Source organism: Balaenoptera physalus (assembly GCF_965194825.1).
Source record: "Balaenoptera physalus genome assembly, chromosome: 12".
Taxonomy (NCBI): domain Eukaryota; kingdom Metazoa; phylum Chordata; class Mammalia; order Artiodactyla; family Balaenopteridae; genus Balaenoptera; species Balaenoptera physalus.
Genome location: NC_138897.1, coordinates 6,432,478 through 6,448,107, shown reverse-complemented (window position 1 = coordinate 6,448,107; position 15,630 = coordinate 6,432,478). Strand labels below are relative to the sequence as shown.

Here is a 15,630-nt window from a genome sequence, read left to right as displayed (position 1 = left end):
ACCAGTGCCTTGATAATCTGATAATCTAGTAGTAGTCCTGTTTCCAACATGTCCAATTATGATATCTTGCATTATAGTGAACAGAATTTTATAAAAGCACATGAACTATATTTCAAGACCTGATGGGTAAATCACTTGTCATTTACTGTTAGATAAATCATAGAGGGAAATATATCACAAGTCTGGAAGCCGTCATTCACACTTCTTTTCTCCCTTAACCTGCATAACCAGTGGATCATCGAGTCCTGCTGATTCCGTCTCCTAAATAGCTATGAAGCCTCTCCTTTCCTCTGCACCTCCACTGACACCGGTTAGGTTAAGCAGCCTTTACTCTTCCCTGGATTATCAGAAGAGCATCCCGCCTGTCCCTCTCAATCCACTGGGGGTAGATTCAGGGAAACGCATGTCAGGATTTCATTGTAGCAACTGTTTTCTCTGAAATATTGTTTTAAATGTTGTCATCTTGTGCTTTGCCCCATTCACGTGGGCCAAACTCTCAGTGAATCATGGCATTGAAGACCGACCGCTCAGGATAACTTCTTCAGTGGTGCCTAGAAGTTTCCTGATGGCTGAGTGCGTCAGCCCAGATCCTTTCAGTCAGTGCATTTCACCAAATTTGCATAGATCTAGGGAAAAAGGATCTGTCAGTCTACCCAGAAAAGAAATGATAGGAGTATGAAAAGCTGAATTAAGTCTATGACCAGGTGAATTTTGAGGGGCGTCAGGGAAGAGAATAGCTGTCATAGAGATAGAAAATCTCAGAGTATTCCAATTCTGAATCCTAATAAATGCAGCTAAAGAAAGATCAGATAAAAACTATTTACTTGCCAGGTATGTCTTGGAACTAAAGTATTTGTATCTTAAATATGACATACTAAATAAAAGGTCTTAAAAATATTTATCAATATTTCTTATCAGTGAGAACTATACTTATAAATATTAATTGTATTTCATATAATAAATGAATATGAATAAAAAGCAATATAAGGACTCTACTTCTATATACTAAATTAATAATGTATAAATTGTAAGCAGTCATTTAAAATATGTCACATATTTTCAATAGATACATAATGGAAATGGTTTCAAAGGTGAATTAGTTAGTTATGCAAACAATTATAGTAATGGGTTTCTGCACTCAGAAAAATATTGCTTCAGAAGCTTTGATGAATTTCTGAAATACATGGGTGAATCAGGAAAGTGAAGGTTGTGTATTCAGTCATGAAATATTAATAAGGCACCCGTTATGCACCATTCATTGTTAATGTCAATGATAAAACAATCAATTAGACACAGCCTTGCTCTTGCAGGAACTCACTGTTCCTTAACAGAACACCAGACAATAATAATCATTTTTGGAAAGAGTCACATTAACACAAAATAAAATTCTGACATAAAAAGCTATCCTAACTTTTGGGATATGCACTCTCCAGGTTTAGTGGCATTGCTGGTAAGATCTCAGTAATGTGGAGACCTGTACAGAGTAAAATCTCATTTTGAACCCAATGGAATTTCCAATATGGATGACTTTTTAAACCAAATATTTCTGAAAATAAAACTTCAAATCTAAAGGAGGATAATTGGGTCATATTTTTTGACAAAATGGGAACAAAGTGGTTAGTTAAAGGTTTGAGTCTAGGTATTTCCTCCTAAGACTGATTCTCAGTAAATATGCATAATTTAGGCCTATATGTAACACTCCAAAATACAAACAGCTATGGCAACATACCTAAATTAAATAAAATATATAACATATTAATTGATTTAAAAGGCTCCTGTTTAAATTTTAGGTTGCTTATAAAAGCAGGAAACTCTTTTTTTTTTTTTTTTTAAATCTGTAATTCTTCAATTCCAAGGAGTCCTAAGATCTCTTAATGAAACTCTATACTTATAATGTTCTTAAAATTCTTTACTCCTTAGTAACTGGGCAGAAAATATCCTATTTGACTCTATTTGGACAGAAGTGAGTATAACAAATGAGAGGCAACAAAATCATAAAAATATCTAATGATGCTGAATTATTGTTATGTAGCACAAAGGTTATCTAGTTCTTTAATGATATCTCTTCTATTTTAATCAAATCATCAGTCATGTATCTAAGTAGATCATCCATGTAAACCGACAAAATAAAGTAGAATTAAAGCTTTACCTTGAACATATCAGATAATGCCATAGTGATTTGCAGCAATACGTAATATAATAAAATTCCTATAGAAAGACACACCAAAATATTATATGTTGATGTCTTGATGTTAACCAAAAATGCTTTTGTTCTGTAAAATCATAGCGGATTACTTTTTCCATCATAAGCATCATTTTTCTCCTACCTCTTAAAGATACAGACCACATCTTCAGGGAATAAACAATGAAGAGGTTATTGGTAGTAAAACTGCTCATGTTAGTGTTGATTAAAGCCGCAAGAAAACTTGAAGAAAGAGAGATGGTTACACACTGCAGTTACCATTTTTTTAAATCACGGATCCCATATTTTTTTATTATATTTCTTTTTTGCATAATTAGCTCTCATCCTGCAACAAATGCAGAGAGAGTTAAAAAATAGATCCTAAAGAACAAGCAGACCAATGGAGGGAAATTTTCATGCTGTTTCCGTCACACTGATGCTCTTCTTTCCAAAATTCTGTTTTATTGTATTTCTTCTTTCAGTCCCTGTCATTCTGTCTGCCATGCTGTGTCGGGAAAATAACCGTAACTGATACTGAAAAATTTGAAGAAATTTCTTTAGCCTCAGTAAAGAATGAAGAATCATACATCTCAGAACACAAGTCATAAACAAATAAACGAAAATTTGGCATGTCGGTCCCCTTATTGCTGCTCCCAAGTTCTCATTAATAGGGTCACAGTTTATCTGCTGCACCTGAAATGTCAACAATTAATGTTTCCTTTCAGGTTAGTAACGTAAATATAGACAATAACTATCAAAATACATAAAATCCAGATGGGGAAACTACATTAACATAGCATTTATTATTAACTTAATTGAGGGTTTTTTTAAAATTGTATTTGCTGTCACTGAAGGATAAACGGGTAGACAGGAGAATGATGACACTGGGCTTTCAGGCAGGTGTGGATAAAGCTGTTAGATATCATTTAACTAAGAATGAGATTCTAGGAAGGCAAGGGGATCACGGGAGAGAGGGCACTTAGAGAACCCAGAAGATGAAAACAGTGTCTAGACAGATTTTATCTACACAATCATTTTGCCAAGAGCTAACTCTACAACTTCAGAAAGGCCCAACAGTCTAACTAACAAGCAACATTATACATAATTTAAAAGCCCCTAACTGCCCAGGAAGGCTCTACATTTGATCTCTTAGTATTTATATGTTGAAAGCTATACAAATCAGATATAGTATTAGCTATACTATAGCTAATACTATATAATTATATATAATTATAATCTTTTCAGTTTAATATTACATGTTATCTATAAAGATCTTCCCAAAATCCTAACTGATTCTGTTATTGTGTACTTTAAAACCATCAACATATTCTCATTAAATACAGCAAAAAATCTAAATGCTTGCTATGACATCTGATACTTTCCAGGATCTGGCCTTTGCCCATATCTTTAATGTTTACACAGTGCTTTCCACATAGCTTTCACTCTAATCATCTATACCCATGATCATCAAATTCCTTATCCAACATATGGCAATTTGTTTCACCACTTAAAAATTATGTCAAGGTGTTATTTCTTCCTCTAATCTCTCCCTTATTTTGCTGCCTGGAAAATACCTTATGTTCTTTAGTGTTAGCAGGTCGTTTTTGCTGTAAATCCTCTCCTGACCCTGATCCGTAGAGACTGATCATTGCCTTTAAATAATGCTCTCCCCACCCCGAACGTCTATCATGATGCCTACCATATTCATTTTCATTTAATTGCTTAAATGTTTGTTTCTCCTTCCTACACTGCAGTTAAGGCAGGGGTATTATCAAGTTCTGCTGTGTGAGCCCACTCTATGACACTGTGTTTGGTAGAAATGAAGTCCTCAAAAGCCATTGGATGAACTGAAAATTATAAGTAAAACAGTAAGCAAGTTGCCAATAGAACTGTGAGCGGTCGAGAGCTGCAGCTTTGGGTTCAGAGATACGAGTTCAGGCATGTGTGCCCTGGAAATGTGTACACTCTTTCAAGCATGTATCATGGAGGTCATGACATAATGTCTGCAAAATGGTTGGCAGGGAAATTAGTGTAGAGTTAGCATTGAGTAATATTATATATCATCATAACATTTCAGGAATTAACAGTTTTAATTATCTGCAATAAATAAAGTAGATTTGCCAAAATTGTAACCAAGAATTGGAAATGTATGAGCTTTTTAAGATTCTTGATGCACATTGCAAAGAGCAATTGTCTGACACCTGCATTGGATATTGCTGCCACAGCTACTGCTAAGAGGCAGGGATGAATTGCCCTAACCTTAAGCCACTTACTCAAAACTCAGAGCCCTGGGAGACAGCATGTATAGGGCAGAACTGTGGTCCCATGCTCACCACTCACTTTACTAGAAATCTTGGAGAGGAAGAATGGTGTTCCTGTGATTCCATACAGGAAGGCGAGCAAGTGAGATTAATGTTCCCCAAATACCACCCAAAACCAGAGAGAAGAATTTCCTCCAAATGAAACTTGATACTTCTGTGAGCTGTGAATACATGCTAGACAACACACAAAGGCAATACCTACTATATTGACTACACAGTGAAATTAATCTAGTGGAGAATTTTTCATCCTGTAATTTCAAAATACAATAAACTATTATATCAGATTTTTAATCAGTTTTGTTCATATCCATTTTTGATGACACTCACTTATTGACAGTGTAAGAAATTTTAATAGTAATATTCTGCACTTATTCACAAAATTCTTTAGTAGAATGTATGCACGACATTTTTAAAATTAAAAAAAAATCTAGGAAGCAAATGAGGATTTTTGGAGATAAAATTCTGTGGGATTATTGGCAATCAATCTGAATTTCTTAATGTGGCCCATCAAAACAAATAAATAGCTAAAGATTAAAATTATAGTTTTATATGACTAATGTAACTATATATTTTAATTGAAATAAGGAACTGTATATTTCAAAGAATAAACTCAATCTGACATTCAAGGAACCATTGACTTAAAACCTCAGGCTTTTCCTGAAATGATAGGCCTTTCCACTAGTAAGAGAATGTTAATCAAGGGAATGGAAATGGCAAAAGAAATGACATTTCATGTATTAGAAAGTTTCCTCTGGACCCTATCAAATAAATGAAAGTAGAAAAGGATGATGTCATTCCAGTCATTCAGCTAATCTCAGATATCAGATGGTGTCTTAACAACATATTTATTTTACCATCAAACATTTCCTAAAATTTCTTTTTCTTTTCTTTTATTATTTTTTATTGGAGTATAATTGTTTCCCAATGTCGTGTTAGTTTCTGCTGTACAATGAAGTGAATCAGCTATATGTATATATGTATCCCCATATCCCCTTCCTCTTGGACCTCCCACCCCTCCCCCCAATCCCACCCATCTAGGTCGTCACAGAGCACCGAGCTGAGCTCCCAGTGCTATACCGCAGGTTCCCACTAACAGTCTATTTTACACATGGTAGTGTATTTATGTCAAACCTAATCTCCCAATTCATCCCACCGTCCTTTTCCCCCACCATGTCCACATGTCCGTTCTCTACATCTGCATCTCTATTCCTGCCCTGGAAATAGGTTCATCTGTACTATTTTTCTAGATTTCTCATATAAGTGTTAATATACGATATTTGTTTTTCTCTTTCTAACTTACTTCACTCTGTATGACAGACTCTAGGTCCATCCACATCTCTACAAATGACCCAGTTTCATTCTTTTTTATAGCTGAGTGGTATTCCACTGTATATAAAATTTATTTTTCTTAGGGTAGAGCTATGTCTTACATTTTTTCCCCCAACATCATCAAATATCCAACAAGAGGAGATTTGCTAATAATTTATTCAAAAACTGAAAATCATTCAAAAACTGAAATATCATTGATATATGTTTATAAACTATTGAATTACATGGGCATATGCTAATATTTAAAATAAATATTTAAAATAAATATTACACAATAATATCAATAGTATAGTCCAAGTGTGTGTGAGAACTGTATATTTAGGTGTATATTTAGGATTTACAGGTGTTTAAGTGTTCACAGTAACCTGAAACATCTTGAATTGGGTCATGGCAAAAGAATGAAACTGAACTTTATTTAAAAAGGAAAATTTCATAACTCAGTTAACACATATTATTAAATTTTATAGTATGATTTTCCATGCTTGTTTAAACCATGAAAAATATACACAAGTTTGTATTAGATAGCCTTTTGTAACATTGGACCTCTTGAAAGCACTGCTACAAATGAAGTGTTTTGACTAGAAATTGTTCTCATGCTGCTTAAACAAAACAAATTTTAGGCACATTCTTTTGAACGATTTCCGTAGGCAAATCCCTTGAGGGGTTATTAGCCAAAACTTTGTATATAGGTTTATTTTTCTCTGTCAAAACAATCACTAACACCTTAGAGAATTAAAGTAAGGCAATTTAAATAGAATTATCTTACTGAATTCCATCTCGAATTTTAAAGAAATTTCAGATTTAAGAATGCTAAACCTAAATTAAAAGTACTGCAGGTTTGCAGAATATTGTAAAATGATACCATTAATGTAAACCCCTTTCTGCAGTTATTATTTTCCATTCAGCACTTTTTAAAAAAAGTTAGCTTAGGTATAATTTACAACGCCCAAAGCACACACAGCTCCAAAGGCACATATTTTTCAAGACGAGTAGATTTTGTTGTTTAAATAAGTTCTGTATTTTTTCATCCTCTCTATTTCACTGAATTATTTTAAATATCTGAAATGTGAGTTTAGATCTCAGCTTGTCCATGTGACATCTAAAAAAATTATTTAATACGTAATCAGTTTTCTTTTTCTAAAATGGGGATTAATAATGGAACCTCTCCTCAAAAGGTTTTGAGGGACTAAGTTAGTTAAATACAGGCAAAACAGTTTATCACACAGGCCTAATCACTACTCGGATCCAGTAAATAAACTGGCTATTATTATTGATGTCATCATCACAATCATCATTATTATTTAGGTCATTCTCTATGATTACTTAACGATGCCATGACTAATCTGTTAATGTTGAGCTTTAAATAAAGTATATTTAGCTTCTTTTTCTATAGTAAACTGTCAAAAATATTATTCAATGTTAATTACATTTCCTGCAATAGAGAACGTTTTCTAGATATTAAAGGAAAAGTATACATATTTACACCCATAACAGTAAAATGTGAGCTGCTATTTTCAAAAAGCTGCATAGTCTTTATTCTTTATCTTCTGCAACTAAAAGAGGGGGAAAAATGCTCTTTACTTTGGAAACACATATTTCTCTAGTCCTTCACAAAGGAAGGTACAATTATTTAAAAGTTAATTTTCATGAGAAAAAAAGTAAAATTAGAGATGTCCACCTCATTATTGTTGACAAGAGAAAGCTCATAAACATAACGTTTAATTCAGTGTAATGAAATTGGAAGGGATCATTTCTTCAGAACTGAAAAAAGTCACTGAGATGTACACAAAAGATAGAGCACTTCCCTTAAGTCTATTTGTTTCAATAAGAAGAGATTATACGGTGACCTTTTCTTTAGCTGCCTTGGTTTCTCCATTTTTAATCATTATGCAAGATTTGATAGGAATCCTTGCTGACACTTTGCTCCTCAGGGGGGCAATTAAGAGAGTAGTGAATTCACTGGAAACGGAAAATCATTTACTTTACTACCAAAAATGACAGGAGAGAAACCAACATACTGGGACTGCTAAAGCATTCTCCCAACGTTAGTAACACAAGAATCCATACAGTTGTGCCTAAGGGAAATTACATATCCAAAAGAAAATTACAAAATACACATCACAGATAGATCAGTTACAATTAATGCTGTCTTACACGCCACTTAGAGCTGTAGTCCTGCACTTATTTTGCACATTTGTACAAATAAATTTGTTCTTAGCAAATCTCCTATTTTGGTTTTTGTCTATCTTGCTCTTTATAGTTCCAAATTATATTACTTGGCTGAGAATTTTATATTTTAGTGCCAAAAGAGAAAAGGGAACATCAGCATTATTTTTTTCCCAAAGCAAATTAATTTAAACTAAACAATTATATTATTTGAGAAATATCTGTATATATTTTAGGAAAAAATACTCTGAGTAAAATGTAATATGAAAGGTTTATTTTTCAGTGCATGCACCACTAGCTGCTGTAACAAACACCCCCAAAGTTTAGCAGCTTAAAACAGCAAAGGTTTATTTTTCCTCTCTTATCAGTATCAGCGAAGGCTAAATGGGCTTCTCTTCCACCCTGTGGTTTCACTGCCCCTTAGAGCCCCTGATTTTTCCACTAGAAACCCTGCATGAGAGAGAGAGAGAGAGAGAAAGAGAGGATGATTTCACAATGAGAAATTTTAGAGGTCAGACCTGGTTGATGCACATGGCCTTTCTCCCTCTATTTCACTATCCAGAAATCAGATCTATAGTTCCACGTGATTATCACATGGTCTTGACATTGTCCCCGGGAAAGAGATTATCGGTGGCCATTAGCATTCTCTGTAAGAAAGTTTCCTTTGAAAAATGTTTTAATAGGTTTCAGCTTGAGTTATACATCTTCTTTGAAGAAAATATTTATTATTTAAAAGCACAGTCACTGTAGCAACATCTTTCTTAACTAAGATATTAAGGACAAAAATGAAATAAAATTCTATTTATAAATGTATATATATGAAATTTCCATCACAGGTGTAGACCTTCTCTTTGCATTGACTTGTATATCCAAGTGCCTCTTGGCATACTCACTTGCATGTCCACTCTCATTAATGGACAGTCCATTCTGGTGGATGTTTGACTCTCCTCCTTCCTTAAAACTCTACTTCTATCACAATAACTTGCCAGCGTTACCTTCAAAATATAACCACAAGCTGGCCATTGTCACTGATATCTTTCTGGCCCAATCCACTGTTACCTCTTTCCTAGCTGGTGACTGTTTTCTTCTCCTACGCTTGGCTATTGCATTTTATTCACAAAGCAGCCAAAGAAGTGAAGTAAAGAAAAAACAAAAACAAAAACAGAACAAACTTATATCCCTTAATTGGGTCTACACAACCCCGTTGATCTGCCTCACACAGTTTTGTGCTGAATTCTGACTTTATCTCCTATTCTTCTCTCTGCATCTCACTCTGCTCCATGCACTGGCCTCCAGGCTGTGCCTCTGTTCTTTCTGTAGATTGTCCATCTGTTCACTCCCTCATCCCATCAGGCCTTTGCTCAGGTGCTGCTCACTGAGGCCTTCTTGGACTCATCTACTTAATATTCAAAATCACCACCTGCAACTCCTGGCATGACTCGGCCTCATTCTCTATTCCTTTTTTCTGTAGAGCTCTTACCACTAAGTTACGACCACTACTACTTTGAAGTACAGCAAGTCCCCTACATACGAACAAGTTCTGTTCTGAGAGCACATTCATAAGTCCAATTTGTTCGTAAGTCCAACAAAGTTAGCCTAGGTACCCAACTAACACAATCGGCTATATAGTACTGTACTGTAATAGGTTTATAATACTTTTCACACAAATAATACATAAAAAATAAACAAACACAAAAATATAACACTTTTAATCTTACAATACAGTACTTTGAAAAGTACAGTAGTACAGTACAACAGCTGGCATACAGGGGCTGGCATCGAGTGAACAGAAGAAGTTACTGACTGGAGGAGGGAGAGGAGGTGGGAGACGGTAGAGCTGAAGGATCGTCAGCAATAGGAGACGGAGGGCAAGCTGCAGTTTCACTCACACCTGACGTTGATGGCACAGGTTCTGGATTCAATTGCTGGATTCAATTGCTGGATTCAATTCTGTCTACCCACTTGAAAAAAACAATCCAGTGATGTCTGGGTAGTAGCTCTTTTTTTCTCCTCATAGATGACACGGTAGCACGGGATGCATTCTGAATGGCTGCTGCAACCTTGGTGTGCTGTTCTACTCTTGGGTCCTGTGCCTCAAAAACTAACAGTGCCTCCTCAAATAAAGAAAATCCCCTTGCCATTTCCTGCATCGTGAATCTCTTCGGTTCTTCAATTACTTCTTCCTCTTGTCTCTCTTCGTCCTTTCTCTTGGCCTCCTGTTCCATCAGGTCTTCGTTAGTAAGCTACACAAAGTAAGTACACAAAAGCACAACCACTTGTAGAGGATGCATCCACGTGACAATGTACACCAGTCATGTGAACTAACTTATGTGATTGGACATGGGAATGTACATTTGTATCTTTGAAAGTTCGCAACTTGAAGGTTTGTATGTAGGGGGCTTACTGTACTGTTTGCAATGACTTTCAGTCTTCCCCATAAGAAGATGATATATCCCTGCTTATTCCCTGGTACTTCACTAAGTCTCTGTAAGATATGAGTACACTTCCTGCCTCCTGTTTGGCTTCATGCTCTCTCTCCCTAGTCCAGTGTGGTTAAAGAAAAGGACTTTCACACCATATACAGTACAGGTAGAAGCTATAAGAGCAATCTTATAGTTCCACCATTATCATTTTTCTCTGTCCTGAGAACCCTCTGTTTCAAAGAGGGAAAGCCCTCTTAACCTAACATGTGAGCAAGGAAATATAATTTTGTTAATATCAGCCACTGAGATTTCTTTTTCTTTTTTTCTTTTCTTTTTTTGATTTTTTTGCTTGTTTGTTTTTGTTCTTCCTTAAACATAATCTGCCAAAGCAAAGCAGGCTAATATATATATATTTTTTAAATTAATTAATTAATTTATTTATATTTATTTTTGGCTGTGTTGGGTCTTTGTTTCTGTGCGAGGGCTTTCTCTAGTTGCGGTAAGCGGGGGCCACTCTTCATCGCGGTGCGCGGGCCTCTCACTGTCGCGGTCTCTCTTGTTGCGGAGCACAGGCTTCCAGACGCGCAGGCTCAGTAGTTGTGGCTCACGGGCCCAGTTGCTCCGCGGCATGTGGGATCTTCCCAGACCAGAGCTCGAACCCGTGTCCCCTGCATTGGCAGGCAGACGCTCAACCACTGCGCCACCAGGGAAGCCCAAGGCTAATATATTTTAAACAACCTCTCTTTTAATTACTTTTTAAATTGCCTGTCTCCTGCACTAGAATGTATTTCTCATGATAGCTGTAATTGTGTATATCTTATACTCTGATTTATCCCTACTGCCTGGAGAGTGGCTATTATAAAGTGGGCTGTACCTCGATAAATACCTGTTTAAGGAATAAATATTGAGGGTAGAGGAGGAACCTACAGCAGGTTACAGACTGGCTTAAAATTAATCTGAGTCCAAGTTTACTAGACAATACAGTTAAAATTGTATGTGCTATTTGTTTTTAAAGAGTAGGATACTTTACCCCCTGCCCCAAATTATTAGTAAAACAGCAATTATGTAGAATAGAGAGAAGGAGATGGAGTCTTTCCCACTTATTAGCCTGCAGTTCTGTTGAGAGGAGACATCCTTTAGGATATCTCTAGATACTCAACAACCTGGAATAAATGTCTACTAAAATCCCTTTCGATTATGATCTTCTATGATTCTATAATACTCTGCCGTTACAGAAAACTGTTATACTTTTATTGCCAAGCAATGTTGTAGAAATCCAGTTATTATTTCTAAATCGCTCAAGTGAAGAAGAATTCTTTCAGGAATCTTGCTGTCTGATGAGAAGAATTATCTTCTTACAATTGTATGAAAGTTATTGATATACCCAAATATTCTCTACAGAATTCAAGAATATGGTAATTCATCCTCTGAACTCTTCATCTCATAATGTAATTTCAGTGTTGTATGAGATGAGAAAAGCAACATCCTATGAATGCTGCTATAAATATTGCTGAAAGGTGTGATCTATTTTAATATATGTTTTAAATACATGAAGAGGGGAGAATTTGCTCTCTATGGACTCTAGGACGTGGTAATCACACTAAACCACCCTCTCTGAGTACATTTCTTTCTGAAGATATACATAATTTTGACCTTCTGAGGTTGTTTGTGATTCAAAAGATTAGAACATAGATGTCTCATAGAAATACATTTAAATAAATACTAATGGTCAATATCAAAAAAAAATCACAAGTAATGCATCTAGCATTGGAAGCTACATCAGAAAACCTAATATCCCTGAGGAACTTGTGAGATCAGAAAGGGATATGGGTTTGAATGCTGCCTGGAAGATCCTTCAGAAAAACAGTCTCAGCACAGCCTAAGTTGTTCTTTCCTCAAGCAAGTGGTGGTAGGAACAGGTCAGAGGGAACTGAGACTCAGCAGAAGGAACAGAGGAGTCATTCATCTCTCACTTTCTGTAATTAAATTGGTGGTATATTAATTTAGTGATTTATTTTCTGCTCCTCACACATGAATTTGAGCTAATTAAGACTCTGGGACTTCCCTGGTGGCACAGTGGTTAAGAATCTGCCTGCCAATATAGGGGATGTAGGTTCGATCCCTGGTCTGGGAAGATTCCACATACCGCAGAGCAACTAAGCCCGTGTGCCACAACTACTGAAGCCTAGAGGCCATGCTCTGCAACGAGAGAAGCTACTGCAATGGAGAAGCCCGCACACTGCAATGAAGAGTAGCCCCCCGCTCGCCACAACTAGAAAATGTCTGCGCACAGCAACGAAGACCCAACACAGACAAAAATAAACAAATAAAAAAAAAAATAAAATAAACGTCATCCCCCCAAAAAAGGTTATTCTTTAAAAAACAAAAAGACTATGTACCATCCTGTTGAGTACTATATTCTCAATTTCTAAAACAAAATTTATAATATAGTAGTTATTCAATAAATTCTTATTGAGGAGATGCGTGAATTGAATTGATTAGTTGAAGAGCCTCATGGAAGGTTGAATTAGCAGTGAATAAGTCTACTTATGAATAGTCTCAGAAACACACTGCACACTCAAAATTTTTGGAAAAATACTATAAAGTTACAGGGATATGGTTAAATTTCTTTCTTAACAGTTTCAGAATTGTTTTGTAAAGACAGCATCTTCTTTTTCTTCTAAAAGAGAACTAAAGGAGTATTAGTATATATGTATATGTAATGTACATAATGTACATTGTATAAAATGTACATTATACATGTATGTGTATATAAAATGGCTCAGCTTGGAGGTATATTTGGGAAACCACCTTACAAGTAATATACATGATTAAAGAGTTAAAGTAAATTATTTGATAGTTAAAAGGAGAAGCTAAAAGATAGTTAACCCACTGAAGGTTAAAAAAATGACAAAGTTTGGACTTCCCTGGTGGCGCAGTGTTTGAGAATTCACCTGCCAGTGCAGGGGACACGGGTTCGATCCCTGGTCTAGGAAGATCCCACATGCTGCGGAGCAACTAAGCCTGTGCGCCACAACTACTGAGCTTGCACTCTGGAGCCCGCGAGCCCCAACTACTGAGCCCGCATGCCACAACTACTGAAGCCCGCGTGCCTAGAGCCTGTGCTCCACAATGCGAGAGGCCACCGTGGTGAGAAGCCTGTGCACCATGGTGAGGAGTAGCCCCCACTCACCACAGCTGGAGGAAGCCCGCTCGCAGCAGCGAAGACCCAATGCAGCCCCCCAAAAATAAATAAATAAGTAAACAAATTTATTAAAAAAAATGCCAATGTTTATACAAAGGTATACATGTGCAAAATTAAAAATTCAATTGTAAAAATAGATTAAATACAGAAGCACATTGTTTTATAACTATGGACTTTATTAGGCAGTAGACTGAGCTTTTGAGGGAATGGATGTAGATTTTGTACACTGAATCATTTAAAAACTGAGCAAGTTGAACCCTTAAGGATACCCTAAAGGGAATAGTCCTTTATTAGGAATAGGATTGAATAGATGAACTAATATAGTTTCCATTCATAATGTTACTTTTCAGTCCTTGACTAAAAAAGTATACAAAGCTAATAGTCTCTTGATAGCTACATGAGTAATTAGAATATATTAAATAACAAAATTGATGTTGCTAACTTTCGCCAACTCAGAAAACAGGAGCAGTATAATTAAAGACAGAAAAAAAAAAGTCTTAAAAGCAAGCTGAGAGAAAAAGAGACAATACATATAGAGAAATAAAGGCATGAATTAAAGTAAGTATCTCATCAAAAACAAGAAAACAAGACAACAGAGTGACATGATGAAAACACTGAAAGTAACAAAACAAAACAAATCAGAACAAAACAAATGTCAGCCCAGAATTCTATACTAAGCAACAGATATTTCAAAAATAGAGAATAAGTTTAAATGATTATGATTTTCATTATGCACACGTTACATCATTTGTAGTGTCCCACAGTCCTTGGATATTGTTATCTTTTGTTCAATCTTTCCTCTTCAATTTTCAAGGATTCTATTGATTTATCTTCTAGTTCAGAGAGTTTTTCCTCAGGTGTGTCCAGTCTACTAATAAGCCCATCAAAGGTGTTCTTCATTTCTGTTACAGTGCTTTTTTCCTCTAGATTCTTTTTCGTTCTTGTTGGTTCTAGGATTTCCATCTCTCTGCTTACCTTGCCCATCTGTTCTTGCATGCTGTCTAGTTTATCCATTAGGGTCATGAGCATATGAATTGTAAGTGTTTTAAATTCCCAGCTTGATAATTCCAACATTCCTGCTGTGTCTGGTTCTGATGCTTGCTCTCTCTTTAAACTGTGTTTTTTGCCTTTTGGTATGCCTTCTAATTTTTTTTTTTTTTTTTTGATAGCCAAAATATGACACACTGAGTAAAAGGAACTGCTGTAAATCAGCCTTTAGTAACTAGTAACGTGGTGGTCAGGTGGTGGGAGTGGTGTTCTATTGTCATGTGAATAGGTCTTGGTCTTTACTGAGCACGTGCCTCTGGAACTGGACTTCACAAGTGTTTCGTAGTATTTCTTTCTCTCCCCTTGGGTGGGACAGCATGGCTAGAGCTGCCGGAGTTGGGTTTCCCTTCTGCCAGGTCAGTTAGGCTCTGACAACACCCCAGCAGGTGAGGCTCCGGCTATCTAGTTCCGCCTGAGGGCAGGTCTGGTTAAGAACAGAGAGCTCTGGGGTATTTCAAGATGTTTTCTCCCCCCCTCCCTGTGGAAGCACAAGGGGATTTTTCTCAGATGTTCACTGTAGCAACTTGGCCGAACTGCTAGAGGTAAATCTCACTATATTGTGCGGACCCTCTTTGCCCGCTGATTAGGAAAACCCTGGAGTTTTTTGACTCTCAGACTTGTCCACACTGAGCCTCCAGCAATTCATCAGTTACAGGGCTGGTTTCCCACCCAGAACTGGATCCCAAATTGGATTTAGCTCCAGAGACTCTGCACAGCTCCCTGCATTTGCCTGTCTGTCTCTCTGATCTCAGGGGCAGCAGAGGTTTCCCCTGTGTTCTCCCCTTTCATATGGATTCAAAAGTGTTGTTCATTTTTCAGTCTGTTCAGCTTTTAACTTGTTGTTTGGATGAAGTGGCGACTTTCCGTGTTCTTTCTTTTACAGAACTGGAAACCAGCAGTCTCCTATTGGTGTTTCTCCATGACTAACTTTCCTTTCCTCTCCCCAAATCAATCACA

The 15,630-nt window shown here is 36.4% G+C and overlaps 1 long non-coding RNA gene across 1 annotated transcript; it reads left to right on the top strand.

Moving 5' to 3' along the window:
* Positions 1-10,076: 10,076 nt before the first annotated feature.
* On the top strand, positions 10,077-14,146 carry LOC309639120. Its single transcript, XR_014251482.1, has 2 exons — positions 10,077-10,818; positions 11,140-14,146. It is a non-coding gene; the product is annotated as an uncharacterized lncRNA (long non-coding RNA).
* Positions 14,147-15,630: the final 1,484 nt, after the last annotated feature.